The sequence below is a fragment of the Stegostoma tigrinum genome, chromosome 20 (assembly GCF_030684315.1).
Source record: "Stegostoma tigrinum isolate sSteTig4 chromosome 20, sSteTig4.hap1, whole genome shotgun sequence".
NCBI lineage: Eukaryota > Metazoa > Chordata > Chondrichthyes > Orectolobiformes > Stegostomatidae > Stegostoma > Stegostoma tigrinum.
In genome coordinates, this window is record NC_081373.1 from 3,189,371 (window position 1) to 3,205,741 (window position 16,371).

A 16,371-nucleotide genomic window follows, 5' to 3' on the forward strand; every position below is an offset into this window, starting at 1 on the left:
CTGGATAGGTTTTTCTGACATTCTGGAATGGATTCCCAGTCAGTATTAGACTCCTAATTTAGTTTATTTTTAATTTGTTGAATTCAAACTCCACCATCTGCCTTGGTAAGATTTGAACTCAGGTCCAAAGAACACTCTGTGGACCTGGATTAACAATCCTGCAATAATATCAAAAGGCCTTTGCCTTCCCAAGACCTGACCTCCACACCAAAAGTACAAAAAATGTAAAACACAAATTTGGGCACAAATTTCAAAAACTTGGGTAAACCTTTGGTACAGATTTATAAGTAGCATGAATCAAAAATAATTACAACTGGAAGCAATTTTAAAGCATTTTCATAAAATCTCAGAATTACTCCAGCACAGGAGACAACCATTTGGCCAACAGTATCCCTTCCAGTTCTCCTGAAAGCAATTGATCTCATGCCACTTTCTCCTTGTCGCACTGCACACTTTTCCTTTTCATATAATAATCCAATTCCCTCAAATGCTTGGATTGAAGTTGCCTTCACCACTCTCAAAGAGCACTGATTGTCAAGAAAATCCTCCTGGATCACTAATGTCCTTTAGGGAAAGGAATCTGCCATCCTCACCTGATCTGGCCTACATGATTTCAGACCCGCAGTCTTGTGGTTGCCTCTTATCTGCCCTCTGGTTAATTAGGGATAGTAATAAATGCCGGCCTCTCTGAAATTGCTGGAAAAACTCAGCAAGTCTGGCAGCATCACTTTTCTCTGTACAGAGTTAATGTTTTGGGTTCAATGAATCTTCAGAATGAAGTAGTTGATCATTAATCCATGCTGACTATCCCTTGATCAATTTTGTGCCTTTCCTAATTACACAATTTGTATCTGCTATCTTAAAATTATTTTTTACAAAGAAAACCTTCACAAGGAAATCTGGCCTAGCCAACGACACCAACATCCCACAAAGTGAATAAAAAAGGGAAGACATAGCAGCAGTAAGCTCAACACTGCATTCAATTACAAATCAATTTTTTATTTAGGGGCTAAAGGTGAATAATCTTAGCAGAATGCACAACGAATAAAAAGGTTTCCAAGTGCGGTTGCGCTTCATGTTGATTGAAAAGTTAATCAATGCGCTGAAAAACAAAGAGAGGAAAGGCATTCACCAGTATCTACTCTCTACGTGGCTCTCCATGACAAAATAGCAACACAGCTTAATGTGGCTATGCAAGTGGGAAGAAACTAATCCCCACTAATTTTTGTGGCAGTGAGAAATACCTATAATGCATTCTTATAACCAGAAAATTTCTAACTGCTGTCAGTCTGACTGTCAGCCAGTTTACAAGTGTTGTCCATTATAAAAGTAGGTGGTAGCAAAAAGCATTTGTCTTTGTTTTCCAAATACAAGTGCTGGGGGAAGTAGACCATAAACTTGGCAAGGGGGTAGGAAAATTTGTGCCTAAATTCTGGAGCAACTAAAGTTCAAGTTTTTGCAAGCATTTCTATGGGCAAATGGGCCAAATAATATTTATTTAGATAGGTGAAATGTTACACTTTTGGTCAGAACCAACAGTATGCTTGTAATTTACATGGAACAATTTATAATTCTCAAAAAAAATCATGACTAGTGCCAAACAGTGCTAACCAAAAGGAAATATTCACTATTTGTGCTTGCAGTAACATTAAACGTAAAATAAGGTACATCCATTTTGTTGCTATACCAGATCATAGCTAGGCTAAATTTATAATCTGATATCCAGTTCTGGTGTTCTCATGCAGTTAGTGACAGAGGTTTCGGAATGGGTTCACAGTAGTTATAAAAGAATACATTCAATTTTTCAATTGCAGTTCAGAAGATCAAACAGATAAGCCGAATCACATTACAGATGTTCACATTTAGAGTCATTAGATAACATACATATATAAAAAAATGTTAAAGGACTAGATTGTGCTTCTTTGAGTATTTTAAGAGAATGGAAAGGATCAGAGGTCATGCTTTAAAAGTGACAAAAAAAAGGCAATGGGCTTGGTTAGATGTAGAGAACAGCAGTTAACCTATAGCACAAGTTGCTAATTTATATAACCCTTTGGGGAGAAAAAGTACGACCAGTTGCAGGTTGGATGATGATCACTTTTTATTGAAGGCAGATTAAATACAACTACAGGGTCAGTTCTTGGGCACTGATAAATCTCCAAAGACTTCACAGAATTTTGAGGTTGAGTGAGAGTGGGGGGCTTGGTTAGTTACATATCAGACAAGAGTATTCTAACCAAAATGCTCAGAGTATCAGAACTGAGAGAGTTTCATGGACTAACTGGTCGGTCCTGGTTTGTTCTTTTCACCTATTTACAACATGCAGTGCAAAACCTGGTGAATGACCCAAATCTTAATAAAACAAACTTCACTTCTAAGGACTGCTTACAAAAATGTATGTTTAAATTTGCATTGTACATGTCTACCTAAGCTGTCTGACATTTAAAACTATTTGATGCATAGAATAGCCCAGTTTAGGCACTAAAAGGGCAAGGAAAAGAAGGGTTCCAGGCAGAAGGGGAAGATCGGGAGACGCGAATGAGGGTTGGTGGGGGTTATTACAAGTAGAGACAGGTACAGCTTCGTGCATAATGTCCCAAATGTAGAAGTGATACAGAACATGCAGAGTGGGGATGTGAGGGGAGCAGTCTACTAAAAAGTAGTGTTAAGAGAAACAAAATACAAAACAGGTGTGAACATAAATGTACATTTGCCACAACAAGAGTGCAAAGCCAAAATCTGACAACAGCACACACAATGTATGAGTGCGGGCCACGCAAATATAGCAAGTCAGTAGCATAGGGAGGAGAGCAAGAGAGCATGAGTGCGAGAGTGGGCAAGGGAGAGAGACATGTTGTTTAACATGGTAGAGCTGCATATAATGGAGATGTTCAGTTACACAACTGCATCATACATCACATCAAGAGTTAAGTCTGTTTGCTGTCAAGAGTGCAGAGTGGTTACAGAAGGTACAGAGACTGTGGTAGCTTGTATTTCTTTGACTGCTTTATTTCAAAACATGGATCATCATATGGTTCATATAGACGTATCTGGTTTGGCTGTTTACAATGTTAGCATTTGAAAGCATTAAATAGTGAGAAGTTAAAAAAAGGTCTGATATTGTCTCCAGTTAAAGGCAGAACCTATACATGCAATCTTACAGTTTTCCCGGTTACATGGAAACATAAGAACTAGGAGCAGGAGTCGGCAATTCAGTCCCTTGAGCCTGCTCCACAATTTAATGTGACCATGGCTGATCTCACCTCAGCCTCAACTCTAGTTTCCTGCCAGCTCTCCATAATCCTTCAACCTATTATTAATGGCCTGCATGCGTCCTTGTCAAATTTACATAATTCTTAGGCAACTACTACACTTTGGGGTAGTAAATTCCACAGGTTCATGATTTCTGAACTAATTTAGAACAGTACAGTACATTGGCCCACAGTGTTGTGCTGAGCTTTTACCCTAAACTTAAGGTCTATCTAACCTCCACCACTACCTTATACAATCATTCATATGCCTATTAGATGCTTAAATGCCCCTAATGAGGCCGACTCCACGGCCCTCTCCGGCAATGCATTCCACAGCCCTACCAGTCTGAGTAAACAACCGACCTCTGACATCTCAATATCTACCTCCTTTCACTTTAAAACTATGCCCCCTCATAAAAGCTACCTCCACCCTAGGTAAAAGTCTCTGGCTATCTATACCTCTGATCATTCTGTACACCTCTATCAAGTCACCTCACATCCTTCGTTGTTCTAAAGAGAAAAGCCCTAGCTCTATCAACCTTTCCACGTAAGACCTTCCCTCCATTCCAGGCAACTTCCTGGTAAATCTCCCCTGCACCTTTTCCAATGCTTCCACATCTTTCCTGTAATGGGGTGACCAGAGCTGGGCACAGTACTCCAGATGTGGCTGAACCAAGCTTTTGTATAGCTGGAGCATAACTTCACAGCTCTTGAACTCAATCCCTCTATTCAAGAAAGCTAACACACCATACGCCTTCTTAACAACTCTATCCACCTGGATGGCAGCTTTCAGGGAGCTGTGGGCATGAACCCCAAGATGTCCCTACTCTTCCACACTGCCAAGAATCTTTCTGTTAACCCTGTATCCTGCTTTCCAGCTTGCCCTTCCAAAATGAATCACCTCACTTTTCAGGGTTAAACTCCATCTGCCACTTCTCAGCCCAGCTCTGCATTCTATCAATCAGTGTCCCTTTGTCCACAACGTGACCAACGTTCATATCATCTGTGAACTTGCTAATCCACCCTTCCACTCCTTCATCCAAATCATTTACAAACAAACATCACAAACAGACAAGGACCCAGAACAGATCCTTGTGGTACACCCCTCGCAACTGAGCACCATGTTGAATATTTTCCGTCCATTACCACCCTTTGTCTAAGGGTCAGCCAATTCTGAATTCAATCTGCCACATTTCCCCGATCCCATGCCTCCTTACCTTCTGTATGAGCCTACCATGGGGAACCTTATCAAACGGCTTACTTAAATCCATGTATACCACATCCACTGCTCCACCTTCACTCACGTTTGGTCACCTTTTCAATAAGGTTGGTGAGGCATGATCTACCCCTCACAAATCCTTGCTGACTGTCATGAATCAAACTTTGCCTTTCCAAGTGATCACAAATCCTGCCTTCAGAGCCCTTCCTTTCCAATAATTTGCCCACCACCGACATAACATCTGGACTTTTCAGCTTTCGGATAAGGTGCATCAGATTTACAACAATGGACTTTTGTTCCAGATTGCCACACAAGAGAAAGATTTTCTCTCCATATCAGATATGTAAATCCCCTTCAACAGAGTCATTCAGCACAGAAACTGGACCTTCAGCCCAAATCATCCATACTGACCAGGTTTCCTAAACTGGAGTAGTAGCTTTTGTCTGCATTTGGCCCGTATTCCTCTAAACCTTTTGTATCCAGGAACCTGTCCAAATGACTTTTAAATATTGTAATTATAACCATCTCTACCACTTCTTGTGGCAGCTCGTTCCATACATGCTTAACACTCTGCATGAAAATGTTGCCCCTCAGGTCCCTTTTAAATCTTTCCCCTCTCACCTTTCCCCTACCCTGGGGAAAAGACCTTGGCTATTCACCTTATCTTTGCCTCAAGATTTTATACACCTCTATGAAAAAGGTCATCCATCAGTCTCCTACAATTCAGGGAAAAAAGTCCCAGCCTATCCTTCTAACTCAAACCTTTCAGTTCCAGTAACATCTCGTTAATGTTTTTTGTAACCTTTCCAGGTTAATAACATCCTTCCTAAAGTAGGACAACCAGACCAGTATCCCAAACGAGGCTTAAATGTCTTGACATCCCAACTCCTGTAATCATTGCCATGACTGATGAATGCAAGAAAGACAAATACCTTCTTCACCACTGTCTACCGGGGACACCACTTTCAAGGAACCATGTACCTACATTCCTAGGTCTCTTGTTCACAGTCCCCAAGGCACGGCCATGTCTGAATTCTGCCCTGGTTTGTCTCACCAAAACGTAAGATCTTGCATTTATCGGCACTAAACTCCTCCTCGGCTCAGCGGCCCAGTTGATCAGGCCTATAATTTTCCATTAATATTTTAAAACTAATAGGATTAAAAAGGTCATTGATGCCAAATTGTTCCCCCACTAACACCTTAGTTACTTGTCCTTTTTTATTTCCCAAGAAGTGGTCAAGTTTTGCGACTTCTCTACTAGTGTCATCTACGTATCGATAGAGAAAGATTTCCTGAACACACTTAAATTGCTCCCCACTGAAGCCCTTAACACCACGACTGAACCAGAAAGTTGAAATCGCCCAGTATTCTTACAGCTACCCACGATCTTCCTACATACAAGCTCCTCACTTTCTTATAGACTACTGGACAGCCTATAATACAATCCCATTAAAGTGATCACCCCTTTTTTTTAAAAATTGAATACAGGGAGGAGCTGGGAGGAACACAGCAGGTCAGGCAACAGAGAAGCAGGAAAGTCAACATTTTGTGTTTACACTCTTTAAACCCTGATATGGGGTGTAAACCAGAAACAGACTTTCCTGCTTCTCTGATGCTGCCCGATGTGTTTCTCCAGCTCTATACACTATTGATTCTGACTCTAGCATCTGCAGTTCTTAGCTGCTAACCCCTTTTTAAAAAAATTTCTCAGTTACACCCATATAGCTTCAATGGGCTATACCCCAAGAATATCCTCTATGTAGTGCCATGATGTTTTTCATCAAGAACACCACTCCCCATCTCTTGCCTTTTTTTCTATCTGTATCCCAGAATATTGGGCCGTCAGTCCTATCCTTCCCTCAGTCACATTTCTGTAATATAGCTATGATATCCTAGTCCCATGTTGCCATTGATGCAGAGTTCATCTGCTTTACCTGACAGGCCTCTTGCATTGAAATAAATGCAGTTTAATTCACCTGTCTTCCCTCATTCCCTGCCATGCTTTTGTCTGCCTGTTCTATTTAACTTGCTTTCTAACTTCTGCACTAGACTCAACCTTCTCCTTTGACTCACTATTGTTTAGGATCCCATCTGCCTAGTTTAAAACCTCCTGAGTAGCTCTAGCATATCTTTCTGTCAGTTCAGCTGGAATCCATCCCTCTTGAATAGGTCAACTGTGCCCCAGAAGAGATTCAAATGATGTAAAAATCTGAATCTTTGCCCCATGCATCAGCTATGCATTCAATCTGCTCATCCTCCTATTCACACTCACTAGCACGTGCCACCTGGAGTAAGCTAGAAATTACTACCTTTGAGGTCCTGTTTTTTTAACCTCCTGCCTAACTCCAGACATTCGCTCAGAAGGGATATCATCTTTTTCTACCCATGTCACTGGTACCAATGTGTACAACAGCTTCTGTTGCTCACATTCTTATCTTTCTCAGTTACGGCTCCTAACTCTTTTAAACTCCAGTGTGTAAGCCAAAATTGCCTAGTCTCTCTTCAGAAGACAAACCCCTAATTTCTGGAATCAGTCTAGTCAATCTGCTCTGAACTGCCTCCAGTGCAACTACATCCTGCCTCAAATAGGAGGACCAAAAATTATACGCAATACTCTAGGCGATTTGTAAAGATGCAGCAGCACTGCACTACTTTCGTACTCTAATCCTCTGGTAGTAAGTGTCAAAATTCCATGTACGTTGCTTATTACCTGCTATACCTGTGTACTAGTTTTCTATGATTCATGCACAAGGTCACCCAAAATCCCTCAGCACCAGAGCACTCTGAAGCTTCTCTTCATTTAGACAACAATTGCCTTGAGATCTAAGGAGAATCGGCTTTTACAAGAATATTCTCGGTTGTTACATTTAAAATGCTGGTGATTGTCTCAGCTGCTGCGGTTGAATTTGGCATGGCTGTCAAAATGTGAGCGGAATTTTCAGAGCAGGTTAGTGGGTATGGATTGTCTTAATGCCTCCTTAAAAGATACAAGCGCCCCGTAAAAAGACTTATTTTTAAGTTTTGTAATCACGAATCAGCTGGAAAAAAGCTTAAAAAAAGTTATCCAAAAACAGGCCAAGATATATAAATATAAACTTTGTCAGGTCTGTAAAAATGTTTACAGTCATGGCACGAAGATTGGTGGAGTAGCAGATAGTGAAGGGGACTATCAGAGATTACAGCAGGATATAGATAGATTGGAGAGTTGGGCAGATAAATGGCAGATGGAGTTCAATCCAGGCAAAATGCGAAGAGATGCATTTTGGAAGATCTCATTCAAGAGCAAACTATACATGGAAAAGTCCTAGGGAAAACTGATGTACAGAGAGATATGGGCATTCACGTCCATTGTACTCTGAAGGGGGCAACGCAGGGCAATATAGAGTGGTCAAGAAGGCATACGGCATGCTTTCCTTCATTGGGCGGGGTATTGAGTACAAGAGGTGGCAGGTCATGTTGTAGTTGCACAAGACTTCGGATTGGCCACATTTAGAGTACTGCGTACAGTTCCGGTCGCCACATTAACAAAAGGATATGGATGTTTTGGAGAGGGTGCAGAGGAGGGTCACCAGGATGTTACTTGGTATGGAGGGTGCTAACTATGAAGAAAGGTTCAGTAAATGAGGATTATTTTCATTAGAAAGATGGAGATTGAGGGGAACCTGATTGAGGTCTACAAAATCATGAGGGGTGTAGACAGGGTGGATAGCAAGAAGATTCTCTCTACACCCCCCACCCACCAGAGTGGAGGACTCAATTACTAGAGGGTCATGAGTTCAAAGTGAGAGGAGGAAAGTTTATGGGAGATATGCATGGCAAGTTCTTTACGCAGAGGGTGGTGGGTGCCTGGAACACGTTGCCAGCGGAGGTGGTAGACACAGATACGACAATGTCTTTTTTGTATCTTGGCAGATACATGGATGGGCAGGGAGCAAAGGGATACAGACCCTTAGAAAACAGGTGACAGGTTTAGACAGAAGATCTCGATCGGTGCAGGCTTGGAGGGCAGAAGGGCCTGTTCCTGAGCTGTAATTTTCTTTGTTCTTTGTTCATATGAATGGCCAATTGGGAACTGTTTTCTCCAGAGTCCAAAAACAAGTTTACATCCGATCGCAATGTTATTGCAGGACTAAAAACAAAAAAAGACTTACTTGCTGGAAATCTTTCAGTTATAAATTGCAGGAGTTGTTAAACACCCTAACTACAATATCAAAACCTCATTAGGATTCAAGTTTCACTCAAATAGTAAAAATACACTTTTGAAGAACACAGAACAGCACAGCACAGTACAGGCCTTTCAGCCCAAAACGTCGTGCCTACCTATTATCCTGCTAAGATCAATCTACCCTGCATACCCGACATTTGACTGTTCTCCAAGTGCCCATCCAAAAGTCGCTTAGAAGTATCTGACTCTATCACCACTTCCAGCAGTGCATTCCACACGCCCACCACTCTGTGTAAAGAAGCTACCTCTGACATCTCCCCTATACCTTCCTCGAATCACCTTAAAATTATGCCCCCTCATAATAGTCATTTTTGCCATGGGTAGTTGTCTCTGGCTATCCACTCTATCTATGCCTCTCATCATCTTGTACACCTCTATGAAGTCACCACCTATCTTTCCTCACTCCAATGAAAAAAAAGCCCTAGCTTCCTCAACCTTTCCTCATAGGACCTGCCCTCCAGCCCAGGCAGCATCCTGGTAAATCTCCTCTGCACCTTCTCTAAAGCTTCCACATCTTTCCTATAATGAGGTGGCCGGGTCTGAACACAATACTTGACGTGTGGTCTAACCAGGGTTTTTAAAACAGAACTGCAGCATAATCTCACGGCTCCAAACTCAATTCCCCTGCCAATGCAAGCCAACACATCATAGGTCTTCTTTACAACCATATCAACTTGGGTAGCAACTTTCAGGGATCTATGGACGTGGAGCCCACAATCCCTCTTCCTCCAAACTGCTGTGAATCCGGTCATTAACCTGTACTCTGCATTCAAACTCGACCTTCCAGAATGAATCGCTTCACACTTCTCGGGGTTGAATTCCGTCTGTCACTTCTTTGCCTAGCTCAGCATCCAATCAATGTCCCGTTGCAACCTACAACAGCCCTCCACCTTGTCCACAACTCCTCCAATTTTCGTGTCATCAGCAAACTTACCAACCCACCTTTCCACTTCCTCATCCAAGTCATTTATAAAGATCGCAAAGGGCTAAGGTCCCAGAACAGATCCCTGTGGATCACCACTGGTCATCGAGTTCCAAGCTGAGTACTTTCCACCTACTACCACTCTGTCTTCTACTGGACAGCCAGTTTTACATCCAGACAGCCAAATTTCCCTGAATCCCATGCCTCCTTACTTTGTGAAATGAGCCTACCACGTGAGACCTTATCAAATGCCTTGCTAAAATCCACATAACACCACACTCACTGCTCTACTATCACCGATGTGTTTTGTCATATCCTCAAAGAAGTCAACAAGGCTTGAGGCATGACCTGCCTCTCGCAAAACCATGCTGACTACTTCTAATCAAACTATGCTTTTCCAAATAATCAGAAATATTGTCTCTCAGAATCCTCTCCAATTAATTTGCTCACCACAGAAGACAGACTGACTGGTCTGTAATTTCCAGGATTACACCTATTCCCTTTCTCGAACAGGGGAATGACATTTTGTGTCTATTTGTATTGGTAGCATCCCCTAGGATTCAGACAACGCAGAAACTGGACAGTATATACAGTGTTCGAACTTAATCTACAGAATTAAACAATTTTCTTTTAAACTAAAAAAAAATCCAAATCTTCAATTTTAACACAAATAGGTTGCGAATGATAAAAGTGCATCACATATTTGTCCCTGTGTGTGAGCTATACTTAATGCCATCATTTCACTCATGTCATATACCATTGAGTCAGAGATATACAGCGTGGAGAACAGACCCTTTGGTCCAACTCATCCATTCCAACCAGATATCCTAAATTAATCTAGTTCCATTTGCTGGCATTTGGTCTATCTCCCGCCAAATCTTTCTAATTCACATATAACATTTAAAAGGCATCCAAATGGGTAAAATGTTATCATCAAGTTGAAGCTGACCTGCAACCCCCGATAACTAAAACCAAAACACTCAGGAGGAGCACCTTGCCCTATAGTCTATTTAAAAAAAGGAGTGTGAAGAGTGGTGTAACCTGCTTCTCAGCAACTTCTGGTGGTTAAATATAACAAGTCCCTGACACTTGCTTTACAATTAGCGAATAACAGTTTATTTATCTAACTATAAAATTGAACAAATTAGCTAATGTATCAACAAACGAAATAAGCCCCTAACTACTAACTATTCCTAAATAAAAAAGGAATCTTATGGTATGCCATTCCAATAAATACAAGTCCTACTTGTATAAAACAAAAACAAAACACAGGCATTCGTCTATCATAATTACAGTCAGAGAACGTGACTCCCGGAATGCTCTCCGCCTTCTCCATCAAATGTTTTGTCAGGAATGATTTGTCTGTGGAATTCTTCTGTCAGGAATATTAACTGGTTGTGCCATAGGTACGATGTAGAGCGGGATGAACACAACAGGCCAAGCATCAGGGGAGCAGGAAAGCTGATGGTTCAGATCAAGAGCCTTCTTCAGAAATGGAGGAGGGGAAGGGGATTTTGAAAAAATAGGGGGAGGCAGATAGAAGATGGATTTAAAAAAAAAGAGAAGACAGGTGGAGAGGAGATAGACAGGTCAAAGCGGAGGGGTTGGAGCCAGTGAAAGTGAGGAGTTAGGGAGGGGATAGGTCTGTCTAGGGAGGACCGACAGGTCAAGGAGGTGAATGAGGTTGGTGGGTAGGAGATGGGTGTGGGACTTCACAAGCTTCAAAATCTGCCCTCCCCCGACCATATCCCAAATTCAGCCCCCGCTTCCCTCACCATTCCTCCCATCTCAAGCCCCACCCTCATCTCCTACCCTGCAACCCTGACTCTTTGACCTGTCTATCTCCTCGCCTATCTTCTCCTTTATCCATCTTCTATCTGCCTTCCCGTCTCTCCCTGTTTTGGTCCAAGTGGCTGATTCAAACTGATGGGCTAAAATCAAAACTAAATATTGTCTTGATAACAAAAATACCCACTGCCTAGCATGCTAACTGTTCAACTTTTTGATAAATGTTTCAGTTTGAGGGCTCACTGTGCACCTGCAAACTTTCTGAACTGTCATCTATGCGCAGAGAAAGTGTATCATCTTTTAAAGGGACCATACACTGAACTCCACACCACCACCCCCGTATTTTACAAACACCAAATTCTAACTTCCTGCCTGCCCAATCCACAAACAAACACTCTACCCAACTTTGCAACACCTCCCCCTTAAGAAAAACAATGAACCATCATTATGATAAGATGGCTTCATTTTTTTTCTTTTAAAACCATAATTCCATTATATTACTCGATCTATATCTCATTATTTTAGAGTTACACATCTACCACTGATTGTTCATTACATATGTATATAATCTGGTGGATAGAGTTTTTGAAAAAAAAGTGATTAGCCTTTCAATTCTACAATCACTCTCCTGTAACAACACAGCTCCAACATAGTTTATGCAATGGCGATTTTCAAAGGTTAAGAAATTTGACGTGGCTAAAACTGGTACAATGGTTAACATTGCTTTTAAATTCTCAAATGCCTCCAGGCATTGTTCTGTTCACCAAAATTTCATGTTTTTTTTAAAAAAGCCAGTCAAAAGGTGCCACCACACTACTAAAATTTGGTGCAAACTTCTTGCAGAATCTGTTCAATCCTAAAAATCGCAAACTTTGCCTTCTGTCGTCTCTCAAAGAGCTCCAGCAAACGCTCCATGTGATGCTTCCATGAATGGCTTAAAAATCCCCAAGTCATTTATTTGATGGCACAACTGGTCAATCCTGTCACAACTCGGTTCATAAGCCTTTGAAAAATGGCCAGCGTGTTTTCGTTCCCAACAGCATGACATTAAATTGATATAGCCCATTTGGGATTACAAAAGCGTAAACGTTTTGCTCTTTCCGATAAGAGGAGTTCACTTGTAACCACAAAGTAAGTCAACTTGATAATGCAAGCGGCTTGTCCTACTTCCTCCACACAGACTTTCAGCCTTGATTTAAGGTGTTTGATGCCTAAATTATCCGTGACCTCCTTAAATAATTTGGCAGTAAACCTGGGCCCTTGTTGACTGAATCTCCCAGAGTTGTCCAGTAAACGACAAAGAAAGCAAGCGACGCCTCCACAAACTTTTTTTACTTTGACATTCTGTAATGGAATTGCCTCCAGAAACCTGGTAAACACATCCATTATGATTAGCAATTATGGATTCCCAGCTTTTTGTGTAGGTTCCCTCCCTAAAACCAAATCATAACCCAAGTGGAGATTCTTCAAAAATGCAAGAATTAGCATCAAAGGCACTGGTTTTATTACTGCCTATGACTTTCCTACTATCTAACATGTACGGCAAAATTCAACCACATCATAAATGTCATCCAAGCCAATAAAAATGCTTCTATATCTTAGCCCGAGTCTTCCCCACTCCTTGATGACCTCCTAAAGGCAATTTGTGTGCTCCCCGCAATGCTTCCTTGTGTTGTTGGTAGCATACAGAAATCTAGTAAATTTCCACCCACTTCTCCCCATCTGCACTAACCTGCCAAGGTCTCCATTTCCACCTTAAAGATAATAACATTCTGGAATACATTTGGATTCCTTTTCCAAGTAGGTTTTATGCTGCAAATCCTTTATCTCCTTCATGTTTTGTTGTAACTTCATTAGATCTTTCAGAACTAAATACTTCTGCCAAATCCTTTACCTATTTTAGGTTTTTCTTTCACCATCTCATCAAACAAAGCATCAGCTAACTGGACCTCAACTGACCTGGTTCTTTGCTCCTGAACTGTCGGTCATCAATGCGGATCTGGTACCAGCGAGTTTTGAGAAGATTTGTAGCTCAGGTTGAGGTTCTGGATGGGAGTTTGCTCACTGAGCTGGAAGGTTAGTTTTCAGACGTTTCGTCAACATTCTAGGTAACATCATCAGTGAGCCTCCGAAGGGCTGGTGTTATGTCCCGCTTTCTATTTATCTGTTTAGGTTTCCTTGGGTTGGTGATGTCATTTCCTGTTCTTTTTCCTCAGAGGATGGTAGGTTGGCTCCAAATCAAGTGGAGCCAATCTGCCATCCTCTAAGAAAAAGAACAGGAAATGACATCACCAACCCAAGGAAACCTAAACAGATAAATAGAAAGCGGGACATAACACCAGCGCTTCGTCGGAGGCTCACTGATGATGTTACCTAGAATGGTGACGAAACGTCTGAAAACTAACCTTCCAGCTCAGCGAGCAAACTTACGCCCAGAGCTTCTGGTACCAAATTGTACACACTCAAAATAGCCTATTTTCCTTCTTCATTTCCTACTGGCACATCCTCCAACAGCACTGCAAACATCTCACTAGCTCTGTCTAGCAATTTGGTCACAATTAATATTACCAGTCTCAGGCCAGTCCATCTGTTTTAGTCAATATCTCAAAAGGAAAAAGGTTTCTACATCATTTTAAAATCGAATTTTGGTATTGTTTTGACATATTTGCATATATCCCTGCCAAGCCTTTGGCTACGATGAGTTTGTTCATCACTGTCCTCCTCATTAAGCCTACCTTTTACCTTCATTTCTATCCTTTTAACTCGACTTTTCTGTCTAATTGTCAATTTTTGAATTTCAAAATCTCTCTCTTTTTCTTTTACATGTTCAAGCTACTTCATCTTTTCCAACTTGAATATTCTTTTCTTTCTCTTTTGCCCTAGTTCTTCTTTCCTTTACTTCATCTTCTAACTGCAATTGTCTAATTTGCAACTTAGTATTTTCTAACTCCACTGCACTTAACTGTTTCTCCAATATACCTAAATGCCTGGCAAACTCCATTACAATTTTAGCTTTCTTCTTATCCCTAGCTAAATCTAATTCTAGCCTGTCTGCTAATTCACAAAGTGTCTCCTTCTTCTGTCTTTCTAAACTTTCTTGGCAAATTTGGGAGGCAATTTTGAGCCCCAAAAATCTCTTTAGTAATGTTAAGAACCATTTTCCCATTTTTGATGAAGAAAACAAGCAACCAAAATCATACAGCTTTTCCACTTCTCACTTATGTCTTATTTAAAGATCTAGGACACTAAATCCCTGAATCTGTTTCAATCTGCTTGGACCGTTTGAGGCAATGGCCTAGTGGTATTATCGCTGGACTGTTAATTCAAGAGACCCAGATAATGTTCCGAGGACTCTGGTTTGAATCCTTCCACGGCAGATAGTCGAATTTGAATCCAATAAATATCTGGAATTAGGAGTCTAATGATGACCATGAATTCATTGTCGATTGTTGGAAAAATGCGTCTGGTTCACTGATGTCCTTCAGAGAAGGGAACGTCCATCTTTACCTGGTCTGGCCTACTTGTGACTCCAGACCCACAGCAACGTAGATGACTCTGAACTGCCCACAGGGCAATTAAGGATGGACAACAAATGCCGCCTAGCCAGCAATGCCCTCATCCTGTTAAATGAATTTTTAAAAAAATACCCGTTCAAATCTGTTCTAATCCCAAATCTGTTCCAACCTCTGCAAATCCCAAAACCAAGCTCCCAATTTATAATAAAAACAGAGATCGATCACATCCCCCATAATAACTAAATCCAAAACACCCAGAGAGGAGCACCTCGCCCTATAGTCTATTAAAAAGGAAGTGTGAAGAGTAGCATTGCCTGCTTCTCAGCAACTGCTAGTCATTAAATAAATGAAGTCCTTGACACACTCCTTACAATTAACACGTACTATGCTTAAGTCAAAGAGGAATTTTTAAACAATTAAAAAGGCCAATTAGAGGTATGAGGCAAATTATTGATCTACCACCTAACTGCCTAATCACAAAACATTTTTTAAAAAGTCATAATTCTTCACAAGTCAAAAGTGAAGTTAATGTTAAACTGCCACAAGATTGAGTGCTGAACTCAAACTGTAATATTGATCTGCACATTGCAGTAGGTAGTTGATAAATTGCCTCCACCTTCCTTTATAACTCCACTGCCTTTCTGCCAGAATTCCTCCATTTTATCAGCGTTATGCTGCTTATACAGAATCTAATTTTGAAATATCCTGAATTTCCTAAAGTTAGGAATGAGTAAGGCTAATATTTCTGCACCATCACAACATTTGCTCCCTTATAGCCAATTTTAGTCTCAAGTTAGGAACTTTGTTGTATTTAGCCCAAGCTTTTTTTTTGTTTTCATCTCTAGTCTCTTACACAAATTGCCTTCTTCCATCTTCATGTCATCAGTACCCAGCCTTGTTCAGTCCACTCACTGAAGCCCCAATTCATTTGCTATATCATCTCCATACTCAACAACACTAATACATAGCGCTGGTCAACATTCTAAGTTCCAAGTTCCACAAATAATCTTAGCTAAAACTCTATTCTACCCGTCAACAAGTCCCAATCCATCTATCATCACTGTGCTTAATCACTTAGGTGGCACAAGGGCATGTAGCAACAAGTTAAAATTCTCCTTTTAATGTCCTACATATCCTCACCCTCATTTGACTTAATTTATTAGTGTTACATGTATCGAAATAGTGAAAGGTATTATTTTGCATGCTATTCAGACAAAATCACTTTAAGTACAAGCTTTCAAGTCTCTGTAACATCACTGCAACTCCGGTAAAGCACTGGCCTTCTGTCCCACTTGTTATTTATATGCCTCCATTTGCTGCGATGGTTGGCATCACTTCCAGATGTTTTCCAGTGATTTATGTACCAGATCCAGTTCAGTGTGTTTGTTGGAGATCTGGTTAGAATTTATTTTTTCCCTTATTCACTTATGGGATGGAAGCGTCGCTGGCTA

The 16,371-nt window shown here is 41.0% G+C and overlaps 1 protein-coding gene across 8 annotated transcripts in view; it reads right to left on the reverse strand.

Moving 5' to 3' along the window:
- LOC125461742 (gamma-adducin) overlaps positions 1–16,371 on the reverse strand; it is a 254,847-nt gene that overhangs the window by 198,480 nt on the left and 39,996 nt on the right. The gene's annotated exons all lie outside the window — the stretch shown is intronic.